Below are 23,618 nucleotides of genomic sequence, written 5' to 3' on the forward strand. Positions count from 1 at the left end.
TTTGATGCAGTATTTCCTCACTGTATTGCTTTTTCCTTGAGCGAAGAAAGGCACTATCTTACTTACATCTTTAATTAGCGCTTTTGCAGTAGATCCCTTGAGCTCTTGAGCTCAAGAGTCCAAAAGAAACAAAATCAAAATCTGTACTTATAGGTTTTGACTTAATTTATATTCATATTTTCTACAATGTATACAAGTACATTAATAACAAGTAAGTTAATGTAAAAATAGCAGATGCAAACATGTGGAACGAAAGAATTAACAAGAGTACCAGAGATTTATTGCTAACTTAAGAAGCATTTATAGCTTTAGTTGGAGTTATTTTTTTATAATTATACTTACATATTAATTTCATTGTCTCTGCATTAAGTACTCAAACCATACTTTTATGTTATCAGCATTGTATTTATGGTTTTCGATCATCATCATAAATTATAATTACGATTACGTGTTCAGTTACGATAACTGATAATTGTTAATGCGTAGATGCACCAAGTTAGGCCCGCAAGGTTACATAAGTAAGCTAACAATATGAGTCCATACAACTGATTAAAAACAGAAGACATTAAAACTATAATTGTTTTTATGTAACGGCTTAGTGTTAACGACTCAAATTCAAATTCAAAATTTATTTATTCATGTAGTTAACAATGTACACTTATGAACGTCAAAAAAAAAGAAATATTAAATGAATTTTATTTTACATTTACTGCCAGTTCTCAAATCAAGGGCGACTATATGTATAATTAAAAAAGCACATGTATATTCTCTAATTTATGTACAAAATGTATAGTCTTGCTCTCTATTGTCTTCCTCAATAAATTTACAATCCAGGGTTTCAATTCGAACCAATTTTATTTTTAATCTCTCTCTCTCTCTTTAGTCGGCAGCTCATGTCTGAGCATCGTGGTCAGCAACGAAGCATCTAGATCGGACCACCTGCCTCCATCGGTTTCTGTCCAGCGCTTCCCTTATCACACTGTATAGCTTTGAAGACGATGAGTCTTTCGCTTGATCGGTTCATCTGGTTGGTGAACGGCCACATGATCTTTTGCCTTCTGTGTTACCAACCACGATCAGTTTCTCCACGTTCTCATTTATTATGTATATATTTATAGATAGAGACTTTTTTATTAAGTATAGATTAAAAAAAACGAATAATAAGTTTCTATGTAATTATAACATTACATTGATACGAGGATTAAACTTTATAAATTTGTTGTTTGTCTTTTAATATTTTTCTTATTATTATTATAACTAAGTAGGTTGAAAATATTGTAAATACTGTTATTTGTATGTTTACTAATTAAAGCTTATATTAAGTACATCTGTGCATGACCATTTTTAATTCGCCTATTCGGCACTACCTGACACTGTCTTAATTGCGTACTTATTAAAACTTGGCCGTATAGTTTAAAAAGCAACCAATACAAGTTACTACGTGTTATACTTATGGTTATACTTAACCATACTTGCCTATTAAAACGAGCATTATCTCTATTATTATTGTAATCTTGGGGTCGTTAACCGTTAATATCAGAAACCTTATCTAGATTCAATCCAATCACCTTAAGGCAATACAACTATAACTCCTCCAATCACGCAATACAATGCGGTGAATTCCACAAATCAGCCATTTCACTTTCAATTCACAAGAGATTAGATTTTCAAGACATTTGCGCTCGGGCAATAAATTTCAGAAACCATCGTATTGACATGAACAATTGTTGGTAATTGGCATATTCACAATACTTGGCCATATATAGTCAAGTCACATGGCTTTTGACCCGAATCGAACCCGGTAGATTTCTGTATAACAATGGGATATTTAGCATTTAAAAATTGCTTCATTCGTTTTACATCTTAATTAATAGTACAAATGTATTGTTGAAATATGTACACATATTTTTCTACAATATTTTGTTTACAATGGATTTGAATATGTAACTTTAATAATAATTTAAGTTAAATATATTCATATGAGAATATTCGTTTTTTTAGGAATCCTAATAATCGTGCGTCTAAATTGGCATTAGAATACAAAACTGTGTATTAGAACACACATTTATTTTTTTCAATAACGTTTTTATTCTAATCAATAACTACTGAAGGCTCATTTTTAACATTAATTATTTGACTGTAAAATTTTGAACACGACTAAAACATTCAATTAAAATTGGGTAAATAATAACAAGTATAAAAAAATGTGGAACAGACAGGAATCAGTCAGGAAGCTCAGTGTTAAAATTTAAGTTAACATCACCCATCGACACTCTCAATGCCAGTGAGCTTGGGAGCTACAGACATCGAGGTTTGGCGGAAGGAGTTTCGTATTCTGCTCTCCGTGATCGATGAACGTCATGCAGGTAATCCAGATAACTCCTAAGACCCACTTGCCGTGGTAAATTCGGTAGAACATGCAGAGAGATCCAACATCTCTTCGCAATGCCAAGGGATAACTATAAAAACGACAATCAGATTGATCACGGATATACACAGGCTTAAAACATTTAAATTATTTGAATTGTCATAATAATAATTGAATTCCTTGAAGTAACTATTTCCTGAGTTTTTCATTAACCTAGCAACAAAACATAATTGAAATTCATTCAGCAAACAAGCTACCATAACAAAATCATAAAGCGACAGGACAATGAGGCGAAGTGGCAGGTACAGGTACGCATTAGAGGCTCTAGGAGCAATATGGAAACTGCTTTAACTGGAATTGTACCTTTTTAGTGTTAAAGAATACTTCTTGTAGGATATCAAAGATTCCTAAACTCTAGTTACTTGGATACAGTATTAATATTTATTAATAATTCGTTGCATACATAAATATAATATCATACATTAATTATTATTAATTAAAATTATTATTATATTAAAAAAATTTAGGCTTTCTTGCTTTTGAGCGAACTATTCCAGGCGCCCAAAGTCAGAAAAAAATAGGTAAATCAAGCGCAAGAAGTGCAAACATACATAAGACATATAGTCAATAGTATCGGAACAAAAAAAAGTTATTAAAGGTATGTAAACAGTAAAAATAAAAAGGACACACTTAAAAGAAAACGTGCAAATCAATTACTTACCTATAATTTTAGATCAGTTTCAATCAGTTAGTACGCAAGTTAGGATACGAATTTAAAAGGGAAATTTATAAAAGTAACAGGTGCATCATGAACTTCTAGACACATAAGATTTAAGGTTTTAGCCATACCATACAAATAACTCTAAAGGTATTATTTATCTCTTAAACCATGTCAGTATCAGACTGCGTTAATATTGAAGGTTCACTTTCGACGTTTTTAAAAATAGTATTACAACCACGAGGTTGTTTCATAATATTATATATTTTTTGTTTAAACATATAAAAATATTCTGCTGTTACGTTTAGTATATACTATATACAATTCAATATGGGGGTATTGGCCCCAAAGCTTACGGGGCTTAAGTAAAATCACAGCCTACACGTAGTTCCGCTAAACAAATGTCAAGCGATGTTAGTACAGTTACCCGTTATGGGAATCCATATTGCGTTTAATTATCTCATAACGCAGGTCTGAATACAAATTAGAAGTCACATAAACATTACAGCTTTAAAGATATTCGCTGATTGTTCAAGCCAAGGCTGAATATTTGCGCGTTTTCCTAGCTTTAACTAACACAGTCTTTTAGTAGTGTAACTACGGATATATTTATACATTTACTTCAACCATAAAGACACAAATTTCTTTTATTGAATGTTTTGAGTTTCTTACTCCCAGTAACTGGCTCCAGATTTCTGCGTGTGTTTCTTAATAATAAAAAACTTAGAAGATCACCTGCGCCTGACCACGCCGTCCATTTTTGCATTTGTAGTCAAAGTCATCACTCTCTGGTAAATAAATAAAGCGCAGATACATAGAGAAGTAAATATATTATAACTGACTAAGAATCTGTTTCATTTTGAGGCTTTTCATACGTTTATGAATAAAATTAATTCAATAAGTAATTTTATCATAAGTATAATTAAAACAAATAGGTAGTAGTGTATCATCCGAGTTACCAATAACATTAATGTTAGCTATTTAATACCTCTGACGCCTACATAGTCGGGGAATTATCTAGATAATATTTATTTAAAAAAAAAGTATAAGGGCCTGTTTCACAATGTATGGATAAAGTACCAAATAGCTATCCAACACATACATTATTCGAAAGATATATGTTCCAAATAAGATACTTCGCGTTTCATGACGAATAGCGCTATCTGACAGTCGTGAAACGCAAAAATACTGTTTATCCTACCAATAAGTAATAAATAGTTTATTTGGAACTTATTCGGACATTGTGAAAGAGGCCCTAAATATAGTAAAAAAACGGTATCTTGATGTACATGATAAATGTGTGTTCTACTATAATATCTAAATTATACAAAACTATAAAAATATTAATAAATAATTATATTTTTAGCTAAACCAACGACGAATAAGTCTAAAGGTCTCTATTCTCTATTACATACCATGTTAGTAAATACTGCGTTCTAAATTTAAATTCACACCTTACCGTCTTAAAACCTGAGTTTGTTGACCATCAAGTAATTCAAACACTACTTGTTATTGCCATTACCAAATCTTTATTTCCGTGAATAGCTCAAGGTACCACACAATGTCAAGTTGACGTAATGATGTACGTGGACATGATTTTTATCTAAATAAGGCACCGGTTTTGGATTTTCAATGAGACGGCGAAAGAAGGTCAAATTTTTATGGCCGAAAACACATAAATTCAAATATAATTCAATAATAAACTTTATTTGCCTGATCACAATATTGCGCTGAAGTGGTTAACATGAACCATGTATGTGAGAGGCTGGTACCTATAGTAGGACTATAGAAATCCTATGCGGTCATGACTGTAAAGAGGCATCCAAAACTATTTCAAAACTTATGGTACGAGAAAATTTACGAGATGACTACATAGTACGACTAAAGTGACAAACAAAACAAAACTTAAGCATGAGTTGTAAGTGTGTGAATATGTATTACCTTTAATACATATTCACACATGTGTGAATTAAATTTAAGTCTACGCCAAATGAATATGGATAACAAATTTTTAAATATAGTCACAAACAGAATTTTAGGTTAAGATATAAAAAATAAATTAGTGGTGCTTCAACTTTATCAAGCCAGGGCCTCAGATTTCTGTATCTGTTCCATGATATTTTGTTCATCTAAAAGGCGAATAGGTGATCAGCCTCATGTACTTGACACACGCAGTTTACTGTTTAGGTCTATTGCAAGCAAGTTCCTCCAAGGATTTAACCCTACCACCTCAGGGATGAGAGACGCACGCTGAACCCACTAGGCCAACACTGCTTTCAAGCTTTTTCTTTATATATTATTCCCGAGTGCAATATATATGGGTATATACTATAATACAGTTTTTTCAGAAAATACAGTTGTAACTGTCTTCAAACAAACACACTAACTTTAGCACTTCCTAAGCTTAACTAACATGGTTATAACATAACCTGTTTATTACTGAAGCAAAGTTCCTACAAAGCCACAAGGGCTTTAAGCTCCTATCTCGGAAACTTTCGAGTGTAAGCACTAAACCAATATCCGGTAACCTCGTCTTGTGCATTAGAATCTTAACTCGTTTAATGAACTCATAAGGGTTCATCAATCACTGATAGTTAATGGCTAGTATCAAATATGATTATAGTAGTTAGTATGGTATGATATACTTGGAGTAATAGCAAAATCCATCGGACATATACTATATACATCGGACAATTTAGAAACCATTAGAAAGGTCATGCTGAAAAGCTTTGAAATCTCCATAAATATATTTGCACTTGTAAGCATTTAAATGTTAAAAGTAATAAAAACTAAAATCTGCGCAAAACTTTAAATTAATATTCATATAAAGGAATTGTAGTGAAACTGTCATCAAAGCGTTGCGTTTTTACTCAGAAAACTAGAATGGGTCTTTGCTTTGTGATACGCAAACTTGAAGGGAACGGTAATTTTAACTTGACCATTTTAAGGCATATGCTTTGAGCGGAAGAGATTTCATAACTGATACCATAGTTTGCGATAGTTAATGCATACATATATTTTTAATAATGGTGCAAAGTAAGATCAATTTATAGGTTACTAGGGTCGAATAGATCAGTAATGAAGTAAAGGTTACCGTCTACACACGAACAGGCAGACAAGGAAAATAAAACAATTTTTTCGTGATGTTTTATTCTTTTACCCTCTAAGATATTCTAAGTCTTAAACTTGATAATGCGAAATGTGTGATGTGTGATGTGTGAATGTATAAATAATAAATAAATAAATCAGTGGCGTTACAACCTCTTTAGGTCCTGGCCTCAGATTTCTGAATCTGTTAATGAATGATTGATAGTTGAACATTTCGTTCAAGAATCAAACAACTGCTGGCTAAAATCCTTTAATGTTGATTTCAATTAGAAAATTGTAACTACGCCTAACTCTGACTCTTGTACTTGTTTATCTTGTAATGTCTGAGACATCGGTTACTTTCTACGTTTCATGAAATTGAACCTAGGATATTCTGACGATACTATTGACCAATTCACTAGTGAACCCGTAATATCCACTACTTAGACTTGTCAAGATGTGCAGTTGTATTTGTTTGGTAAGACTTTTCGTACTAAATTACATACACTCTAACTAAGGGTTATTCTGCAATACATGTGGAACAAAGTCTATGGCATTCATACATAGTTACAATTCTTTATATAAAAAAATGTAACCATAGCAACGCGGTACTATAGACCACGTTTAATAAGGCCGATAGTCTCCCGTCCCTTGAACCGTACACCGTGACGTACTTGATGTGCTGTCCTTTTGATTTCACTGCGCTTTGTATCAAATCTCCTACCTCATTAGAACTTCCGAGTTCCGACTATGACATAACGCGTTTACATAAATTACACCAATTTGTGCTAGAAATACATTGTACTACATTCTTAAATACCATACTTAATCATGTATTTTGAGACAGGTATGTCATACGGCTAATGGAAATATAGTAAAAACCAACGATATGTATGAAAAAAATATTGTTTGTCTGTCAGCAAAGAAATACAAATAAAACACTTGGAAACTGTTCTGGTCATTGGGTGAGATAATGAAAGACAATGTAGGAATAGAGAGTTTATAATCAGTGTATTTGGCCAGGATTGTTGTACGGGTGTCAGATCTGTTGGTGACACAACAACTGGAAATAGAGTAGACTTTGTTAAAACAATCAGGAAAGAAGTCCAACAGGAGTAAAAAGAAGAGATAAACAAAATTAACTGGAAAAAAATAGAGGAGGACTTTGTCGAAGCTGTAAATAAATAACCGTTTATCGGCAAATCTATCCTATCTACAATTAAAGATATTAAGAATAAACAGGGAATAAATATTTTCTGTAAAAAATATTTGATATTGATAAAGGGCTGTCGCCATTCGATGTCTATTATAATGTTAAAACGCAATTGCGTAGGAAACCTTTGACAAAAATGAAACCAAGCTTTCTTTTCCATCAGTGAAAAGTATTTGTTATTTAAACTCATGACCGTTGCTAATCCCAGATGAATATCATATTATATCACCACAATCAATTATGGCGATAGCCGTATCGGATAATAGATGGAGCCACTTTATTTTGTTACAAAAAGGCGTTGTGTAAGTTAATTTGGATTTGATGGATTTGACACAACTACTGTTTTTAAATATAATATGTTCATGCTCAAAACGTCAGAATATTAACGATATTTTTATGAATTTTTCCCTATTAGTAAAAGTTTAAACCATTTCGTAAATATAATAGTAAAAATATTCCATATTTGGCTTAATTGTAATTATTTTTTGTTATACATATATAATTTATGTTAACTGTAGGATTACGAAATAAATAAATATATTTTATGTAAAAGTGTCTTTTTTGAGGAATTACTACGATATGTTTATGTAATTATTAAAATATATAGAAATAATAATCATCCATCTGTATACTAACGCCTAAGACCAATCTACAATATAGACTGAACTAAGGTTGAGATGACGGCATTTGAATGATTTACCAATCAACCATTTATGGTTGGAGATTTGAAAGGTCTAGCACAACTCAATTTATTTTTAAAGACGCGTTCTTGATGTTGAACTGGGCACCAATCACATTAATGTATTGCAAGCCTATTTTTCAAACTTAAAATAATCCCATACAAAAATCTATGACATCAATTACACATCGAAATTTATTACACTATGTTACATCAGTACTATTTACTTCTGGTACGTAATAGAATTTGCATCACATAGATGGCATGACTGTCAGAAATTGTCATATTTCAATGAAGGAAGTTAAAAATGTAAATTTATCGACCATATTTCTATTTCATTCGATAATTTCTAGACAAAAAATTTAAAATAATTTTGTCTAGTTATTTATTGAAGACTAGTCAAGATTATTATTTCAATAACTTGTTATAGTTAATAGTTCTGTGCATTACCAACAAGCAATAATTTTCTTTTTGGAATACGAGACAAATAGATACAGAGAATACGCCATGCTTAAAAAGAACGTCTAGTTAATGATGTCAATATTCATAGTACAATGTGCACTTCGAGATAAGAGCGAACTAAATTTAAAAGCCCGGCAACGCATTTACGAGCCTTTTGGCAGTGTGAATTTCACTCAAGTATTTTCGAAGCAATTGCCATTTGTAAATGGGCTGGCAACGCACTTGAGCCTTATGGCAGTATGTGTGCATTGGCGGCGACATTATCTGAGGACAATAGATGAGCCTCCTATTCTGTCAAAAAATTACGAATGAGGTAAAATTTAGAAAAAGGTGAGAATTCAGTCTCAAATTGAGAAAACGGAAAATTTTAGTAAAAAAATTATGATTTCATAAGTTCTTCGTTAGTATAAATTTAAATAAATGAAAGCGTCATGGTTTATCACGGAAATGTCGAAGCCATTCAATAGGACAAGATTGAATTGCAATATCAAATGGATTACTAATATTACTTGTAATTATATCTGTAGGATATTAATCATACGAAGATTAACATTATTGTATGCAGATAAATTATGTTTAACTGCACAATAGTTTATAGTTTTACTATCTCTATAGGACGGCAAATTATAGCTTAGTTTCATGGTCTGCTGTTAAGCCTGACCATCAAATTCTGTCATCAAAGTCTATGTCGTTTTCGAACGTCCACACGATCTTTTGCCTTCTATACCACTGTCTCTCTCGTCGCTGCTCCACATTGTTTGAACAAAATATGAAATTATGCCGTCCGCATATAATCGAGTGCTACTTTGGAGCTAAGTAAAGTTTCATTTATTACACACACAAATATCCAGTCACGGTTAAAACAATCGACGATCATACAGACTAAAACTGTATAGTTATATATGATTTTTCTACTAAAATGGTAGTTAAAAGTAACTGACCTCTTACTTAAAAAAACGAAACTTGATTGTTTCTATTAAGATTCATTTTAACATTAATAGTGGTTTAAAACAAAATCTGTGGTATTACCGAACCAATTCGACTTAGGGTCCTTCAAGGAAAGACCGTACCAATTCTTAAAATGCCGGCAACGCTCTCGCAAACCTTCTGGAATTGAGAGTGAGTTCTAATTACAAAAAATTTAACTTAAGTTGCACTCGATTTTTGTCAGTCACAAAATGTTCACCATTGCCAAACCACAACGATATAGCCACAAAAATGGGAGATTACGGGAATTCAAACTACTACTGATGTGTATTGATCCAACCGAAAAGCACTTCACAATCCCCTCTAAGTACCTGTCAATCTATTAACTCAATTGTGGCTGACTTGAAACTAGAAAAAGAATAATTGAGTATCGGACTTTTCTCAAACCTTTGTTAGACCCTTAACTTCCCAACGGGGCCTGGGGTAGAGAGATTTCAACGTTTTGTTTATTATCTTATAACTTACTCCCTGGCTTACTTAATGCAATGATGAGATCATACACTTGGTGCCCGAAGCATTAATGATACATTGCCTGCTTTTCACTTTTTGTTTTTTTTATATTTCAAAGATACTATTTACAACTTATTTATCGGAAGCCGTGCAAAGAATAATCTATGACCGTCACTTTAGCACTAGCTATATGCAATGAACTATTTATGCTAAAATAAAAAATTAACTTAAAATGATATTTTCATAAATATGTGGCATTTGTGTATTTATTTTATTGACGAATTCTATTCAACTATTATTATTTAAAATTGTATAATAATATGATTTTATTATAAAGCCTTTATTGCTGACATTGATATATAAGCATTTTAAATACATAACCTAACAATTATATTTTTTTATTATTGTATGTCATATATTAATACAAAGAAATTAAATGTTGACGTTAAAGCATGACCTGAGAAACATAGGTGCCTCCCAGAATTCTTTTCAACTTTTCAACTCGGGCAAGAAGAGAAATCTCTTCTTGCCCGAGTTTATCTCTTGCTCTGTCTTCCTCATTTTCTTTTTCCAGTGATTTCAATGATAGACAATTCCGAGAGGCGATATAACGTATCTTATTTTCATTTAGGTTTTGAACGTTTTAAATGTTAATTTTGAAATTTTTGTCATTTCATTTCTGAGCTGCAATGGGGGAAATTATCTTTTATTCCTACTAAAATCTATGATAATTTTTACTCATTCACATTAACAAATATAATAAGATGTTTCATCATCAGAGTCATAATTTGTTTTGTTCAAATGGAATTTGTTCACGATTGAATTGACTTATCCGCAAATGTCGTTGTCATGGTAAGGTGTAGGGTATCAGTTAAAAGCTAGCATTACTTAGTTTTCCCTATAGCAATAATGTGACGTGCGCTTTAAGTCTTCATCCCCATGATTACATGGTACTGGTTGGCAGCTGTCAGTCAGATGTGGGCGTAATAGAATACTAGGAGGGGAATGTGTTGAACGCAATTTTAAAAACGTATTATTTTGCGTGAATATGTTTTATTCAGTAATATATTATACATAATCTAAATGAACAGAAAACACCAAAAACCTACTAACTAATATTAATGCATGAAGGGTTACACTGCTATACAAATTTCTCATAATCTTTTTAACGGTTAAAAAGAAATACAAACAACAACTCTGTTTGTTGTTATGTTTTCGTTTCGTTATTTAAAAAAATGTGTAATATAAAGATTTTCGGCAACGTGATGTTTTTCTAAGATCTCAATGCCTCTTCCTATTGTATGGCTGAAATATGATAAAATTCGTTGTCGGCATACGCCACGGGCGAGTTGGGCTATGAATAACGCGACTAGACGTCCCGTTTTGAACGGGAATGTCCCTTTTTCCAAGTACGCGTCATGGCAAAATGAACTGTGGGCGCGCAATTGTCAAGTTTTCAAAAACCGTGCGAATATTTGCTGCTGCAAACAAATAAAAACGTGCCAAGAGTTTTATTCCTTTTTGAAATCGTCACCAGCAAATCAAATTTATTCTTCTGATTAATATAAATATAACTAAACCTTTTGGGGTACCTACCTATATTTTGTGATTCGTAACTTTTAAGCTAACGTTTTCTTTTTTTCATAGATTTTTTATTATTTGACCAATATCAAACCAATGTCACGTTTTGACTTTTGAGTCAAAGAATAACTGGATACTTTAGTTATGCGTGACAAAAGAATGAGATTGACAGTTAAACAGCTGTAAGAGGACCCATCGGGGAGTAGGTACAGTATAATTAATAAAGCTTAGAACTAGAATTTTATAGAACATAATTATTGTTATAAGCATTACGCAATTTAAGGATAAAATACGAAATCGTGAATCAAGTATAAGTTATTCAAATGGTTTCTTGTAATGAATTGAGAATAGTCGTATTATTAATCCGAGTGTTACCCAGTACAATCTCTCTCCATAAACAGATAAATCCGGACTTCTTATGGAAAGTGTATAGGGCTTTTAGGGCTGGCAACTAAATATTGTAGTTATTCGGTAATGGACGCAATGTGCTATCGTGTTAGCTGAGTTATGTTTTATAATTGAATTGTAGTTGAAGCTTAGTGAGAGCAATTCTATAAAATGTCTGTTAAGTGTTCGGTCATAGACAAAAATTATTTAGCCTTGATTTTGTGTTTTTCACTTTTACGTCTAAATTTATAAGAATATTTTGTAATTTCTGTTTTCTACCGGTAATTATCCGTGTGGTAATTATAATATATGTCTCATTTTTTTAATCGTTAATGAATAATAATAAAATAAATAAAAAACAATGATTCGTCCTCTATCAGCAGGAGGCGTGGTGAAATAGGAGCATTGACATTCCCGTGGCAGCAACACGCAAATACCTAGTCGAAATAACTAAACATTACCAAGAGACCATTTACATTATTTGAACCATTATTAAAACATTAAAAATAATTAATTAATATTTAAGTATGATATAATTTCAAGTGGCAACCCTAGCTTTTATTCAAAATCGCTTTTGCAATTTTAAACTATAAAGCCAGTCATATAAAATTTATTACACCTGCAAATCAAATGGTCACAGAAAATTAATGAATAGTTATTGTGCATTGTGATTAAACGTTATTGATATTAAGTGATATCGGTATTTCGAGCAAAGATATATAGCGTATTGTAATAATACAGTACTAAGCGCTACTAACGTCAGGAGAGTTAAGAGTGTGTTGTCGGCTTATTATAACGCTCAATCTATAGCGACGTAATTTTGTATATTAAAATGTATTTATAGAAAACGATGTAAGAATAAAATGCTAACGGCTTGCAACGCCAAGTCTCAAGTGTGTTTTCGGCCTTTAAGCTGGTATCAAACAATATTAGAATATGCTCCAATAAAGATTGAGCGTTTAAAATATTAAAATGTATTTATAGATGACAATAAAATAATAAAAAGTAGTAATAATAAAATGCTAACCGCTATCAAAGCCAGGTGATGAATGCGTTGCCGGTCTATAAGCTGGTATAAAGCAATATTAGAATAAGCTCTGCATACAATATTACACAATAAAGCATTATATTATAGTTGAAACAATATCCGCCCTTTAAGTCCCGGAACCTTAGTAAAATGACGATTATATACAGTAAATATTTAACCAACCGTTTACCTGATAAGCTATCATGTATAAATATTGCTTCACTTGAGAGTTTTGAAACGGGTGACCTAAATTAAAAAAAAAATCGTTCATTATTATGTCGTAATAGTAGTAATATTTTTATGAAGCTTCTGTATATATGTATTAATACATCAACGATTTAAAATAAAAAAGTTTATGATGACAATTCATCCAAAGACTGTTTGTTCTTTTTAAACTGTATTCATTAAGAGATAGCACTGTTGGCTCGAACGTGCGACTCTTATCCTTGAGGTCGTCGGTTCGATCTCCAGCCGTGCACCAATGAACTTTCTATGTGCGCATTTAATATTCGCTGAAACGGTGCAGGAAAATAATCGTGAGGAAACTATCTTGACCAAAGTCGACGGCATGTGTCAGGCACAGGAGACTGATCACCTACTTGCCTATTAGATTGACATATCATGAAACAGATAGAGAAATCTGAGGCCCATAATTAAAAATATTGTAGGGCCATAGATTTATTTTTATTTTATGTAGTAAGAGAAAAATAACTATAAACTTATCGATTGAATGTAAAATATAACTCTCACTTTTAATTAAGCTTAGTATAATTGATTTTTCAAGTAATTAACGCGTACAAATCAGAGAATTACCCACTGCCAATAACAAAAATATCTAATACAATTTCTAATATGCCCTAGTTGTGAATTGTTTAGGCAAGCAACGCCCTCTTGCCCTTTCGCATTGAGTGCCCATGGGCGGCGGTATCACTCTACCTCCTGTTTGCTCTCTATTAAAAAAATAGCCTGGACCAGGGAGCCTAATAAAGCCTAAGGCTTTTGCGTGTGACTCGTATGTTCTATTCTCTGCAGGGCACCGATGGACTATCTATGTGCGCAAATGATCAATAAACACATACTTGACGAATTTTTGAAAAAAGTATATATATATACATACAAGTAAGTATGTAATTCGGGTGTGTTGTGAGATTGCGTGTATGTAAATTCTGATGTAGGTTAATCAAATTATTTTGTTTCATATTATTTAGTTTCAGTTAACAAAAGAGAAATAAATTATAACGACCTTGATAATGAAACGAGTCAAATCAAAAATGAAAGTGTTTCAATCTGTTTTCACTTTTGTTACGTGGATGACTTAATTCTAACAAAATTTAGATTCTATCTGCCTGAATGAAGCCGAACGGCACTTTCAACAAAAACATTGCATTTCTTAGACTAACAACTTCATATTTCATTTGTTTATTTCAATGCTATAATCATAACATTAAGGTACATATATATCTTGGCTATATATTGATGCATTATTAATTATCAATTGGTATTTCTGGACCAATTCGCCTTCTACAAAAGAGCGGACCCATTCTTAAAAAGCCGGCAACGCACTTGCCAGCAAGAGGGTTACCACTTAACAATAGGTGAATGACACGATAGTCGAGGTATCACTAATTATGACGAAATAGGGAAAAGATTGATTCTGACATACGGATGGCAAAATATCCATCATAAACATTCATGCGTTTATCCTTAAGATATGTCTTCAACCAATAGCAAGTGTATTTCTGAATTAATTAAAAAACAGAGGTTTAAGCCTTAGTAATGTATTATTAAGGAGGAATGACACAGTAGGTATCTTAAGTCAAATATAACGTAAGATTCCGCAAACTATTTAGAAATAAATTACACATGCACCTTGCACAACGCAACACGTTTGAGTCATTTAAAAGTATATAGCGAGTTGATTAAATTACTCATTAAAGGGCAATTCTTTTGAAACTATATCACACGATTTGCCTGTCTAGGTTAGAAACGGCTGGATTTTTTAATAAATATATTACAGATACTAGGACCAGTCTCAAAACGTTCTAAAAAAAAAAATATATTCGTTAGAGTACATATTTTTTTTTTCCATAGAACTCGGGGCAAACGGGCAGACCTAATAACTCGCGAGTGTCTTGGCGGCCTTTTGAAAATTGGTACGCTCTTTTCTTGAAGGACCCTAAGTCGACATCGTTTAGAACAACATATCGGTTCTATTGAAATCAAAAGCCCGGCTGAATTTTATTAGTCCGCCATAAGTCGGTTTAAAAAAAAGACATGTCTGAAACAAACAAATCTGTTTTGTTATGTTTGTACATTAACAAAACAGATTTTGTTAAGTAATGTACAAACATAATAATTATATGTACGTCATGTTTTTTTTATGAGTTTCATGTGAAAAAAATTAAATGTAGTTTTATTTTATACATGAGTTTATTAATCACACATTCAATTATAAGTTCATATTAGGTACTTAAAAACGTCATAGGCTCGGTAGACTATCGGTTTTTACGAATATGAGTAGTCCCCTACATATTTATATATATATATATATGTAGGGGACTAAGTTATATATATATATATATACATCATAAATATCTAATATGAACTGAACAAACTAAGAACTTGAATTAAAACATAAAGTATCCCGCCTTCTTTTCAATTTAATCTATTTATACAAAGAAATATGCCTCATACAATGAAGAGACAGAGTTCGGACCATTGATTTTAGACCTAGATTCATTGTTGGTGAAAACAATGATCATTGTACAATAACCTTGTACATTGGGTCATTCTTGAAATTAAATTATGACGTAATAAAAGCATAATGCAATTAGCTTGTTTCTCAATTGTGACAAGTTTAATTTGCGAGTATGAAATTATCGTTTATCCATAAACGTAACCACCGAGGTGGATAATTAAACTTTAAACTCAGCCGTTCACTAAATACATATCGCCTTAGTTTAAGGTATCATATATCATGACAGTACCCGATCAATATATTGTGTAAGTCACCAGTACAATACTCGAAACAGAACTAATCTAAGGGGTACCCTTAGATTAGTTCTGTGAAACCGGCTCCAGAAGATCCACTCTATGAAAATTGTATTTAATCTAAAACGTAAATTTATCAATAAACCTTTTTTTATAAATTTGACGATGATTTAAATGATTCTTATCCTTGGGAATGATCAAACAATATGTACGACTTGAAATGTTGGCGTTTCAAAAGAGTGGCAGAGAGTTTCTTGCCCGCTCTATGCCCTTGACTTGCTAACTGCTAGTAAAAGTAAGTTTATATCAATATGACATCTTTTCTGTTAATGTTCATAAGTGTACTAAGTGGTTACCCATATGCATAAAGTTATTTTGAGTTTGAGCTTAAGTATTTGCACACGATACTAGCGTCCCATGTAGAAGTAAGAATTGCCAAGATAGGAAACTCTGACTTAACATCAGATGAACCCGGAATTAGGAAAAAGTAGGAAAAAAAATTTACTGTGCACGGCCATGATTCAAATGCAATACGACTTGTATGAGAGTCAAACTGCTTAAGTTGTAAGTAATTAGGCCAACACTTTACATATAGGATAATACACTACATCAGATAACCATATCTAAAAGTGAACATTCTTTGGTACCCGATATTTACCCATTTGACGCATCTAAACTCTTTGGTGAGGCGATAATGACGAAATTGTATGCACAAAACATTGCCCTTGCGACCTCCTTTGCCGGTCGGAAGGTGCTAATCAAGTTACCCAGAACATAATTGGAGGGAAGCGAAAACAATGCACACAATTAACGGTTTCACGGTTCTAATAATTAAGGTCAAAATCGAACCCTGATCCGAATTGGAACCCGTGAGAAATCAACCCCAAAGGTTGATGAAAGTAGTGTTGAAAGTTTGAAGGCTTTGGACTGTGGCATGAGAGGTAACGTGGTGAAATGCAAAGTTCAGTGAATTAATGGTATGGGATTCGCATGATTAGGTTTCTTTTTCATCATGTAGTAGTATAAATATATAAAGTAATACATATGCAAATTAAATCACAGAGACACTAGAGGTTTATTGTATTTTTTTCACTTCTATGAAGGTACTGTTTTGTGATATTGCAATATAAATAAAGTTAGTTATAACGTCACGAAGATGTGCAACGTTTTTGTCAAAGAAAAGAGAGAGAGATAGACCAATTGTGAGAGAGAGTGAGAAAGGGAGATCGAGAAAAAATACACGCTATTGGTTGATGTATTCGTTTAGTAGTTACATACTACTTAAGATAGAAATGGACATGTGTACATTATACGCACGCAGTTTTTTATTATTACTGAAGGATTCTATTTTAGCCCATGAGTTTTTTTATTGCCAAATATATATATTAAATACATTTATATATATACATACCGTAGACGGTTAAAACCACCGATGCATCTGTCCTTACCCAGGTCCATATTAAAAACTGTTCTACTATGTGCCGACAACGCGTAATTTGGACAAACACCCAATAGTCATAAGTTCCTTGTGATAGGCAAAAGATCGCGCGGCCGTTCGTGGCAAGGTGGAATGATCAAGTCAAGACCTAGTGGTCCTAAAAATTCTACACCTATTTGTAGGAAGTGCAGAACCGAAAGTAGTGAAAGAACTCAGATATGAGTTACCGATTCAGAGACACAGAGAAAGATTTAAATATATTTCATTCAACTAGCCTCTTTCTTCGTTAGTGAGTGTATGTTCATAATAAATGTAATATTTTAAAATATATTATGCAGCAGGTAATAAACTATATTTTATTTTAAACGATTTTTTTCATTTATTTGTGCAATATCAAGTCATCAAATTGATAATTAATTGACGTTAAACGCACTAACCTTGGTTTATCGCAAGTGCAAAATCGATTAAAAAATAAGAGGCTGTTACGCAACTTATATCTTTTGTATAATAAAGGTTAAATCTAAATTGTGAAGGTAAATTTGTAGAAGGAGTCTAACTTAAAATAACGAGTTTCTTTACTCAAATTTGGGTTCAATTATCCAATTATGACGGGAGTCAAAATCCAAAAAATATGTAACTCAATTAGCTAGCGATTCTAAAGATGAGTGTCAAATAATATAAAGTCTGTCTAAGTGTCAAATGGTCAAAGAGACGGACGCAATTCAAGGCCAAGGCCCATTCAGGGTTGTCACTTGAGTATTATCATTTATTAGATTAGATATAAAATATAATTTTATGTTAGGCAAATCAGCAGGAGGCAAACCGGCAGCTGGATCATCTGATGTTAACTAATGAACGCCGCCCATGGACACTCACACTGCCTTTTCTGAATTGGTACGCTCGTTTCTATGGTATTAAGTCTTTTCCGCTTTCAGTAACAAGGGATCATTAATGCTTTGAAATTTGTCTATATTATGTTTTTTTTACCGCGCAAAATGTAATTTCTTCATATATAATAACACATCCGACATTATGTTATTAAATTATTTTTTGATGCCCAACATTTTTTTATTTAAGGCCGGAAGAAACTTAACACTTTCACCAATTACACACATACACACATTACATACATACACCACTACATTGCAAACGAATCAATCAGCCGAAATATATATTTATATATTGTGGGAACACTGTCTAACTATACGTAACGCAAAACTGTACCGATTTATACTATTTTTTATTAAATGTATGCACCAAATTATATAATGACGATTATGCTTCAATAGATATTTATGTACGAAAATGAATTTTATAACGTAGCAACCGTCTAAAGGAAAATATGTAATAATTTTTATTTGCTAATTATATTGCAATAATTTTAAACTTCTGCTTTGAAATGCTACTTCTTGAAAAATAACAATTCAAAAATTATATTATTATTTCTGTCTTTTTCGTAAACATACTTTAAACATGTATTTATAAAAAAAGCGGCGCTACAATCTATGACTATTGATTTGATTTAAACCTGTTTTGGGATCATGTTTGAGGCAAATATGTGACGATCCGTCCACTTTTATGGTCTTAGGCATGCCGGTTTCTTCACAATGTTTTTCTTGGGCCACTGTTGTGCACATAAAAAGGTAACTCCATTGATGCTCAGCCGGTGCTTATCATACCATACCAGGGATGAGTCGCATGCTCAAGCCAAGCTGCTCTAATATAACTATTTGTATATTTCCTTGCATTTTGGCTAGATGTTAACTTCTTCAGTAAAAATAGGCTTTAATTGTATGTGTTGTTTAGTTCTTATGTAAGATTTAAGAACCCCTTTAAGTGAAAAATACCTGTGTCAGTGATCTCAGCTCCTAGATAAATACTTAATTACATAACAAAGTTTATATACGTGAGTGAATAAGTAAGTGTAATGTGTATATATGCGAAATTTACCACGTGTCTGTGTTTTATAATCAAATTGATAAGGGGAAAATATTTTTACAGATTTATTGTATATTTATATACTCCTAAGCCTCCGTAATGTCTAAAATATACTTCTAATAAATAAAATCAATTTAAAGTCAAGAGTTTTAGGAGTCAATATTGACATGGTATGAATAGCGACAAGGCCACATATCGTTAAATAATACCGCTTTTATGATCAACCATGAAATATATTAACACCGTTCATAATTATGTTTAAACATTATAGTGCTGTTGTGTGGACTTCACGAAAAATACATATATTATATAAGATGTAGTCATATACCAAAGCGGTTCCATAAAGACCCGTAACGGTAACGGGATCGATTCCCGGTTGAAGCTGGAATTATAATAATTTCTCCATGTGTGTGATGAGTACTGTACAACTAAATCGGAATGCGTCAAATTTCAATTCTATCTATCGACTGACATTTCAATGGCTAAAGAGATAAAGGACACGTTGTGATCGTGTTTAAATAATATTTGGAAGTCACACATGTCAAGGCGTGTAATTACTATGAAACAAGTTGTCATACAAACGACACGTTTCTCAATGGTTCTATAATAAGCACAAGGCCTCCGATATTTGCTCGCACTTAATATGCTAAGCTTTGATTGCGCAATACATCAAATTAGGATCACATTTGAACAATACATTCAAAATAGTATTGTATATTATATTAAATACGCATCATCGCAAGTTAAAAAAATTCAAAAACAACAGCGATTTTGAATATATTATATAATATATTTTGTTATATTATACGTTAGTATATGTTAAATAAATGTGTAATAGTAAAATGTAGCATGATAAATAAGGGTTTATTTGTATTTATTAAATTCACCACGTCATATATATTGCTATATCTGCAGTATAACTAACTAGCTACTATCTTTTCTAAAATACATGAAAATTATGGTGAATATATTACAAAAAATAAAAATTCTAAACCTTAAATTTCAATTGAAATTTTAAACCTCACTAGTAATTTTTTGCTTAAAATTAAGCATCATAGGCATAACAATGCTTTTTAAGCTGATGAGACTACTTCCGAATATATCAAAGGTTTTTGATAAAATGACTACAATATCAAAGTTTACTAAACTTATTTCAGTAAGTATTTGCTATTTATTGTAAGCGCAACATTAGATATTGTTCTTTTTATCTAGTTAAATTCCAATTTCGTGTTCCATTTCGATGACATAAAAAGGCAAATATTAGCCAAAGTTGTCTTCGCGTGTTTCGCGAACAATGCAAAAAGGAATCCTTTGTCTATGACGATGAGAAGTCCTTGGTTCATTGAGGCAAAAATGAACATTCTTCGAGAACTGAAACCCCCATTTTCTTACTGTTTGCTGGTGAGCATGCCTTCGTTCATTTAAACTTTCAGAGATAGTTATAAACCTATATTGTAATTATAGTTATTTTAATTTATTTCATTAAGCTACCACATAGACCTGAGATTATATATATTATATATCTAAAAGGATTATAACTATAGTATTTAAAAAAAGTGAATATTTAAAGTTTAATTGTCATAATATAACGTAAAATATTTAAATGATATCGTTTCGTTGTTTAGTAAATTTAAAGTACGCTAACAGTTTGCAATAGAAGCATTGTTCTTGTTCATGACCTTTTCAATTAGGAACTTATTGCATGCTATTTTGAAGAAACTTACTGTATTGTCGCTTGATGAATGGACAAAGTACTGCGATAATCGCAAGAAATTCCGCAGTTTTTTTTAGTAACCAACCATTATTTTGGTTTTATGGTGAATTTTTTTTACGTATGTTTCAATCGAATATTCCGATTTGGAATATTAATCCCTGAAATTTTTTAAATAACTAGCTTTTTGTAAAATAATTAAAGAAAAATACAAGACCTCGTTTTGCGTGTTCCGTTGCTTGAAACTATTTAGATCTTAGGACTTAAAATTGACTGTATAACATTCACACATTCACTCACTCTTTCAAAGTAAATCGATCTAATTGTACTATTTTAGCTAAGGCACTCTTTCGTCTTTTTCTGATAAATTGTGTTTACGCTGCCATGAATCAAGACAGATTTCACTTGGCTCAAAAGTTAAACTAAATAAGTAATATTTCAATAAAGCTCTGAATATGGTAAAAAAATATTTGTATAAAAATAATTCTAAAAAGCACAAAATTGCTTACTATCACGAGGGAAAGCTAGTAAGCAAAACTGCGTTCTGAAGATTAGTTACATGATTTATTAAATGTTAAATAACACCAGTTATTGTTACTTCCGTAAATAAAATTCGTTTTGGCCGTTAAAATCGTAGTTAAACATGTGAACGCTATCATGTCATATGCTGAGTTACGCTGATTTAAGAATTTAGGAACATTCAATTTACATTTTTATCTTTTAACGAATTGACTTATCAATTCCAATTCGGTAAAGATACGTTGTATCAATCTATTATTATCTTATACAAAATATAGTCAGCCACTCTTGTATGACAGTATTAACTTATTTACTTTTAGGTAGATATGTTATGTAGCAACATTTAATGGAAGTTTAAAATATTGTCAATCAAAATTATATGTTTAATTTAAAAATCGTGAGCATTATCATTTTGTATTAAATGCCAAATTCTGACATATGTGACTAAATCAGAAGCAGAACGCAATACAGTTATGAAATGAAAACTTAAATCCGATATCAAAGGTGTCAATCGAGGCCAAACTAAGTAGCAAAAAGCCGAGGTCTATCAAAGTTCAACAATTGCCCGTAAGTGAATCTCTCTAAAACATTTTCAATAAAAAGGAATAAAATTGGCGAATTTTTTGTCTCTCTGCTCTACTTTTTGGTTTATTGAATCGAACACATAACACTTTCGATGCTCCACGGTCGAGGTCGTTTCAATCTAAATGCAAATCTTTCTAAACCAGTATTTCTTAGTTTCTTTAATGAGCACATTATTTAGGTAATATATTCATATTATGAACATATTTACGTAAACACTGCTAACCTCGCGTAACGCTATTTCTATTGTCTAGACTCATTTCTTACGATTTCAATTCCTATTCAATTGTTTTCAAATCTCATCGTGATAACAATTTCATCCAAAAAAGTATATGGTCTTTACCAACTTTTTCGTCAGTCTCCATTCTATTTTGGTAAGGGCAAGGACTGTTATGCAACTGGCCAATTTCGGTTTTAATTGTTGTTATTGTGACTTAAAACCTAAAGCATTATCTAAACATTAAATAAACTTACTGCAACGTTTGATAGCACTCTAATAAAAAGCCGACCTAAGGTGAAGACCAGTCCTCCTCAAATCGATCTGTATATGATATTCCACAGACACTGATCACAGCACTGAAATAAAGTTCTCACTTCACGAATGTCCTGCCACGGGAACAGACCAAACTTGTTCTTGGGGTACCAAATTCCGGTTTAATGTAAGGTCACTCGACGTTTGCCGGATGAAAAACAGACAGTTCCAGTCCAACAGTATTCGCGTTGAAAGGAAAGTCAAGAAAGTTTCGTGTGTTAACTTTTTTCGCGATCGGAAGATCGGCGTCGCGGCGCCGGGCGATACGTACGATACGAACGGCAGCACAATGCAGACTGCCGCGAGATGCTAGTTAATTTTAGTGTGCAGTCAAAGCCTTCTCGACGTCACACATGCTTCTGTGTGAGTGACGAACTTGCAGATTCCCGTACCACGATACAACTGAACAAACCAAAGCTTGTGTAATAATATCCATTGCGTATTTCGTTCGTTCTATAACAGTGATGTTCTAAGGAATTCTAATATGTATAAAATACAAATGTAAACTGCGCCGATTTGAAACAAACCATAGCAACGGGGCATCAGGTTCTGTAGGTTTGTTCATTTATTGTTATGGCCCTACATGCAGTCGGTGCATAGTTTTATGAAATTGGTTTTTTGTTCTCGCGTCTGGGAGTCCTAAAGATTCCGCGCTCCCTTTATGAGGACGCTGAACTGTAAGCATTAAGTTTACGATCCAACAGGTATATAAAATTTTGCCATTACCTAATGCAATATAGTTATTTTTTATAGCAAACAATTTAAGAACCTACATTATGTATAAGTTTCTTATACATAATGTAGGTTCGCGGATTATCTGCAGACGAATTTAATAATCGAGTTAATAATAGAAATACAAATATATCTTACAAATCTCACAGGAATATCGTAAAAAAATCAATTATCATACTTTTATACCTACATACCTTTTATTTTTTTATACACACA

The 23,618-nt window shown here is 32.2% G+C and overlaps 1 protein-coding gene across 1 annotated transcript in view; it reads right to left on the bottom strand.

The window, feature by feature from the left end:
- Nucleotides 1–22,962, bottom strand: part of LOC110993509 (uncharacterized protein DDB_G0287625) — a 158,228-nt gene extending 135,266 nt beyond the window's left edge. The window contains exon 1 of the mRNA XM_022259797.2: nucleotides 22,613–22,962. The gene's annotated coding sequence lies outside the window, so the exon portion shown is untranslated. The remainder of the gene's footprint in view (nucleotides 1–22,612) is intronic.
- Between the last annotated feature and the right edge of the window lie 656 nt (nucleotides 22,963–23,618).

Source organism: Pieris rapae, chromosome 19 (assembly GCF_905147795.1).
Source record: "Pieris rapae chromosome 19, ilPieRapa1.1, whole genome shotgun sequence".
Classification (NCBI taxonomy): Eukaryota; Metazoa; Arthropoda; class Insecta; order Lepidoptera; family Pieridae; genus Pieris; species Pieris rapae.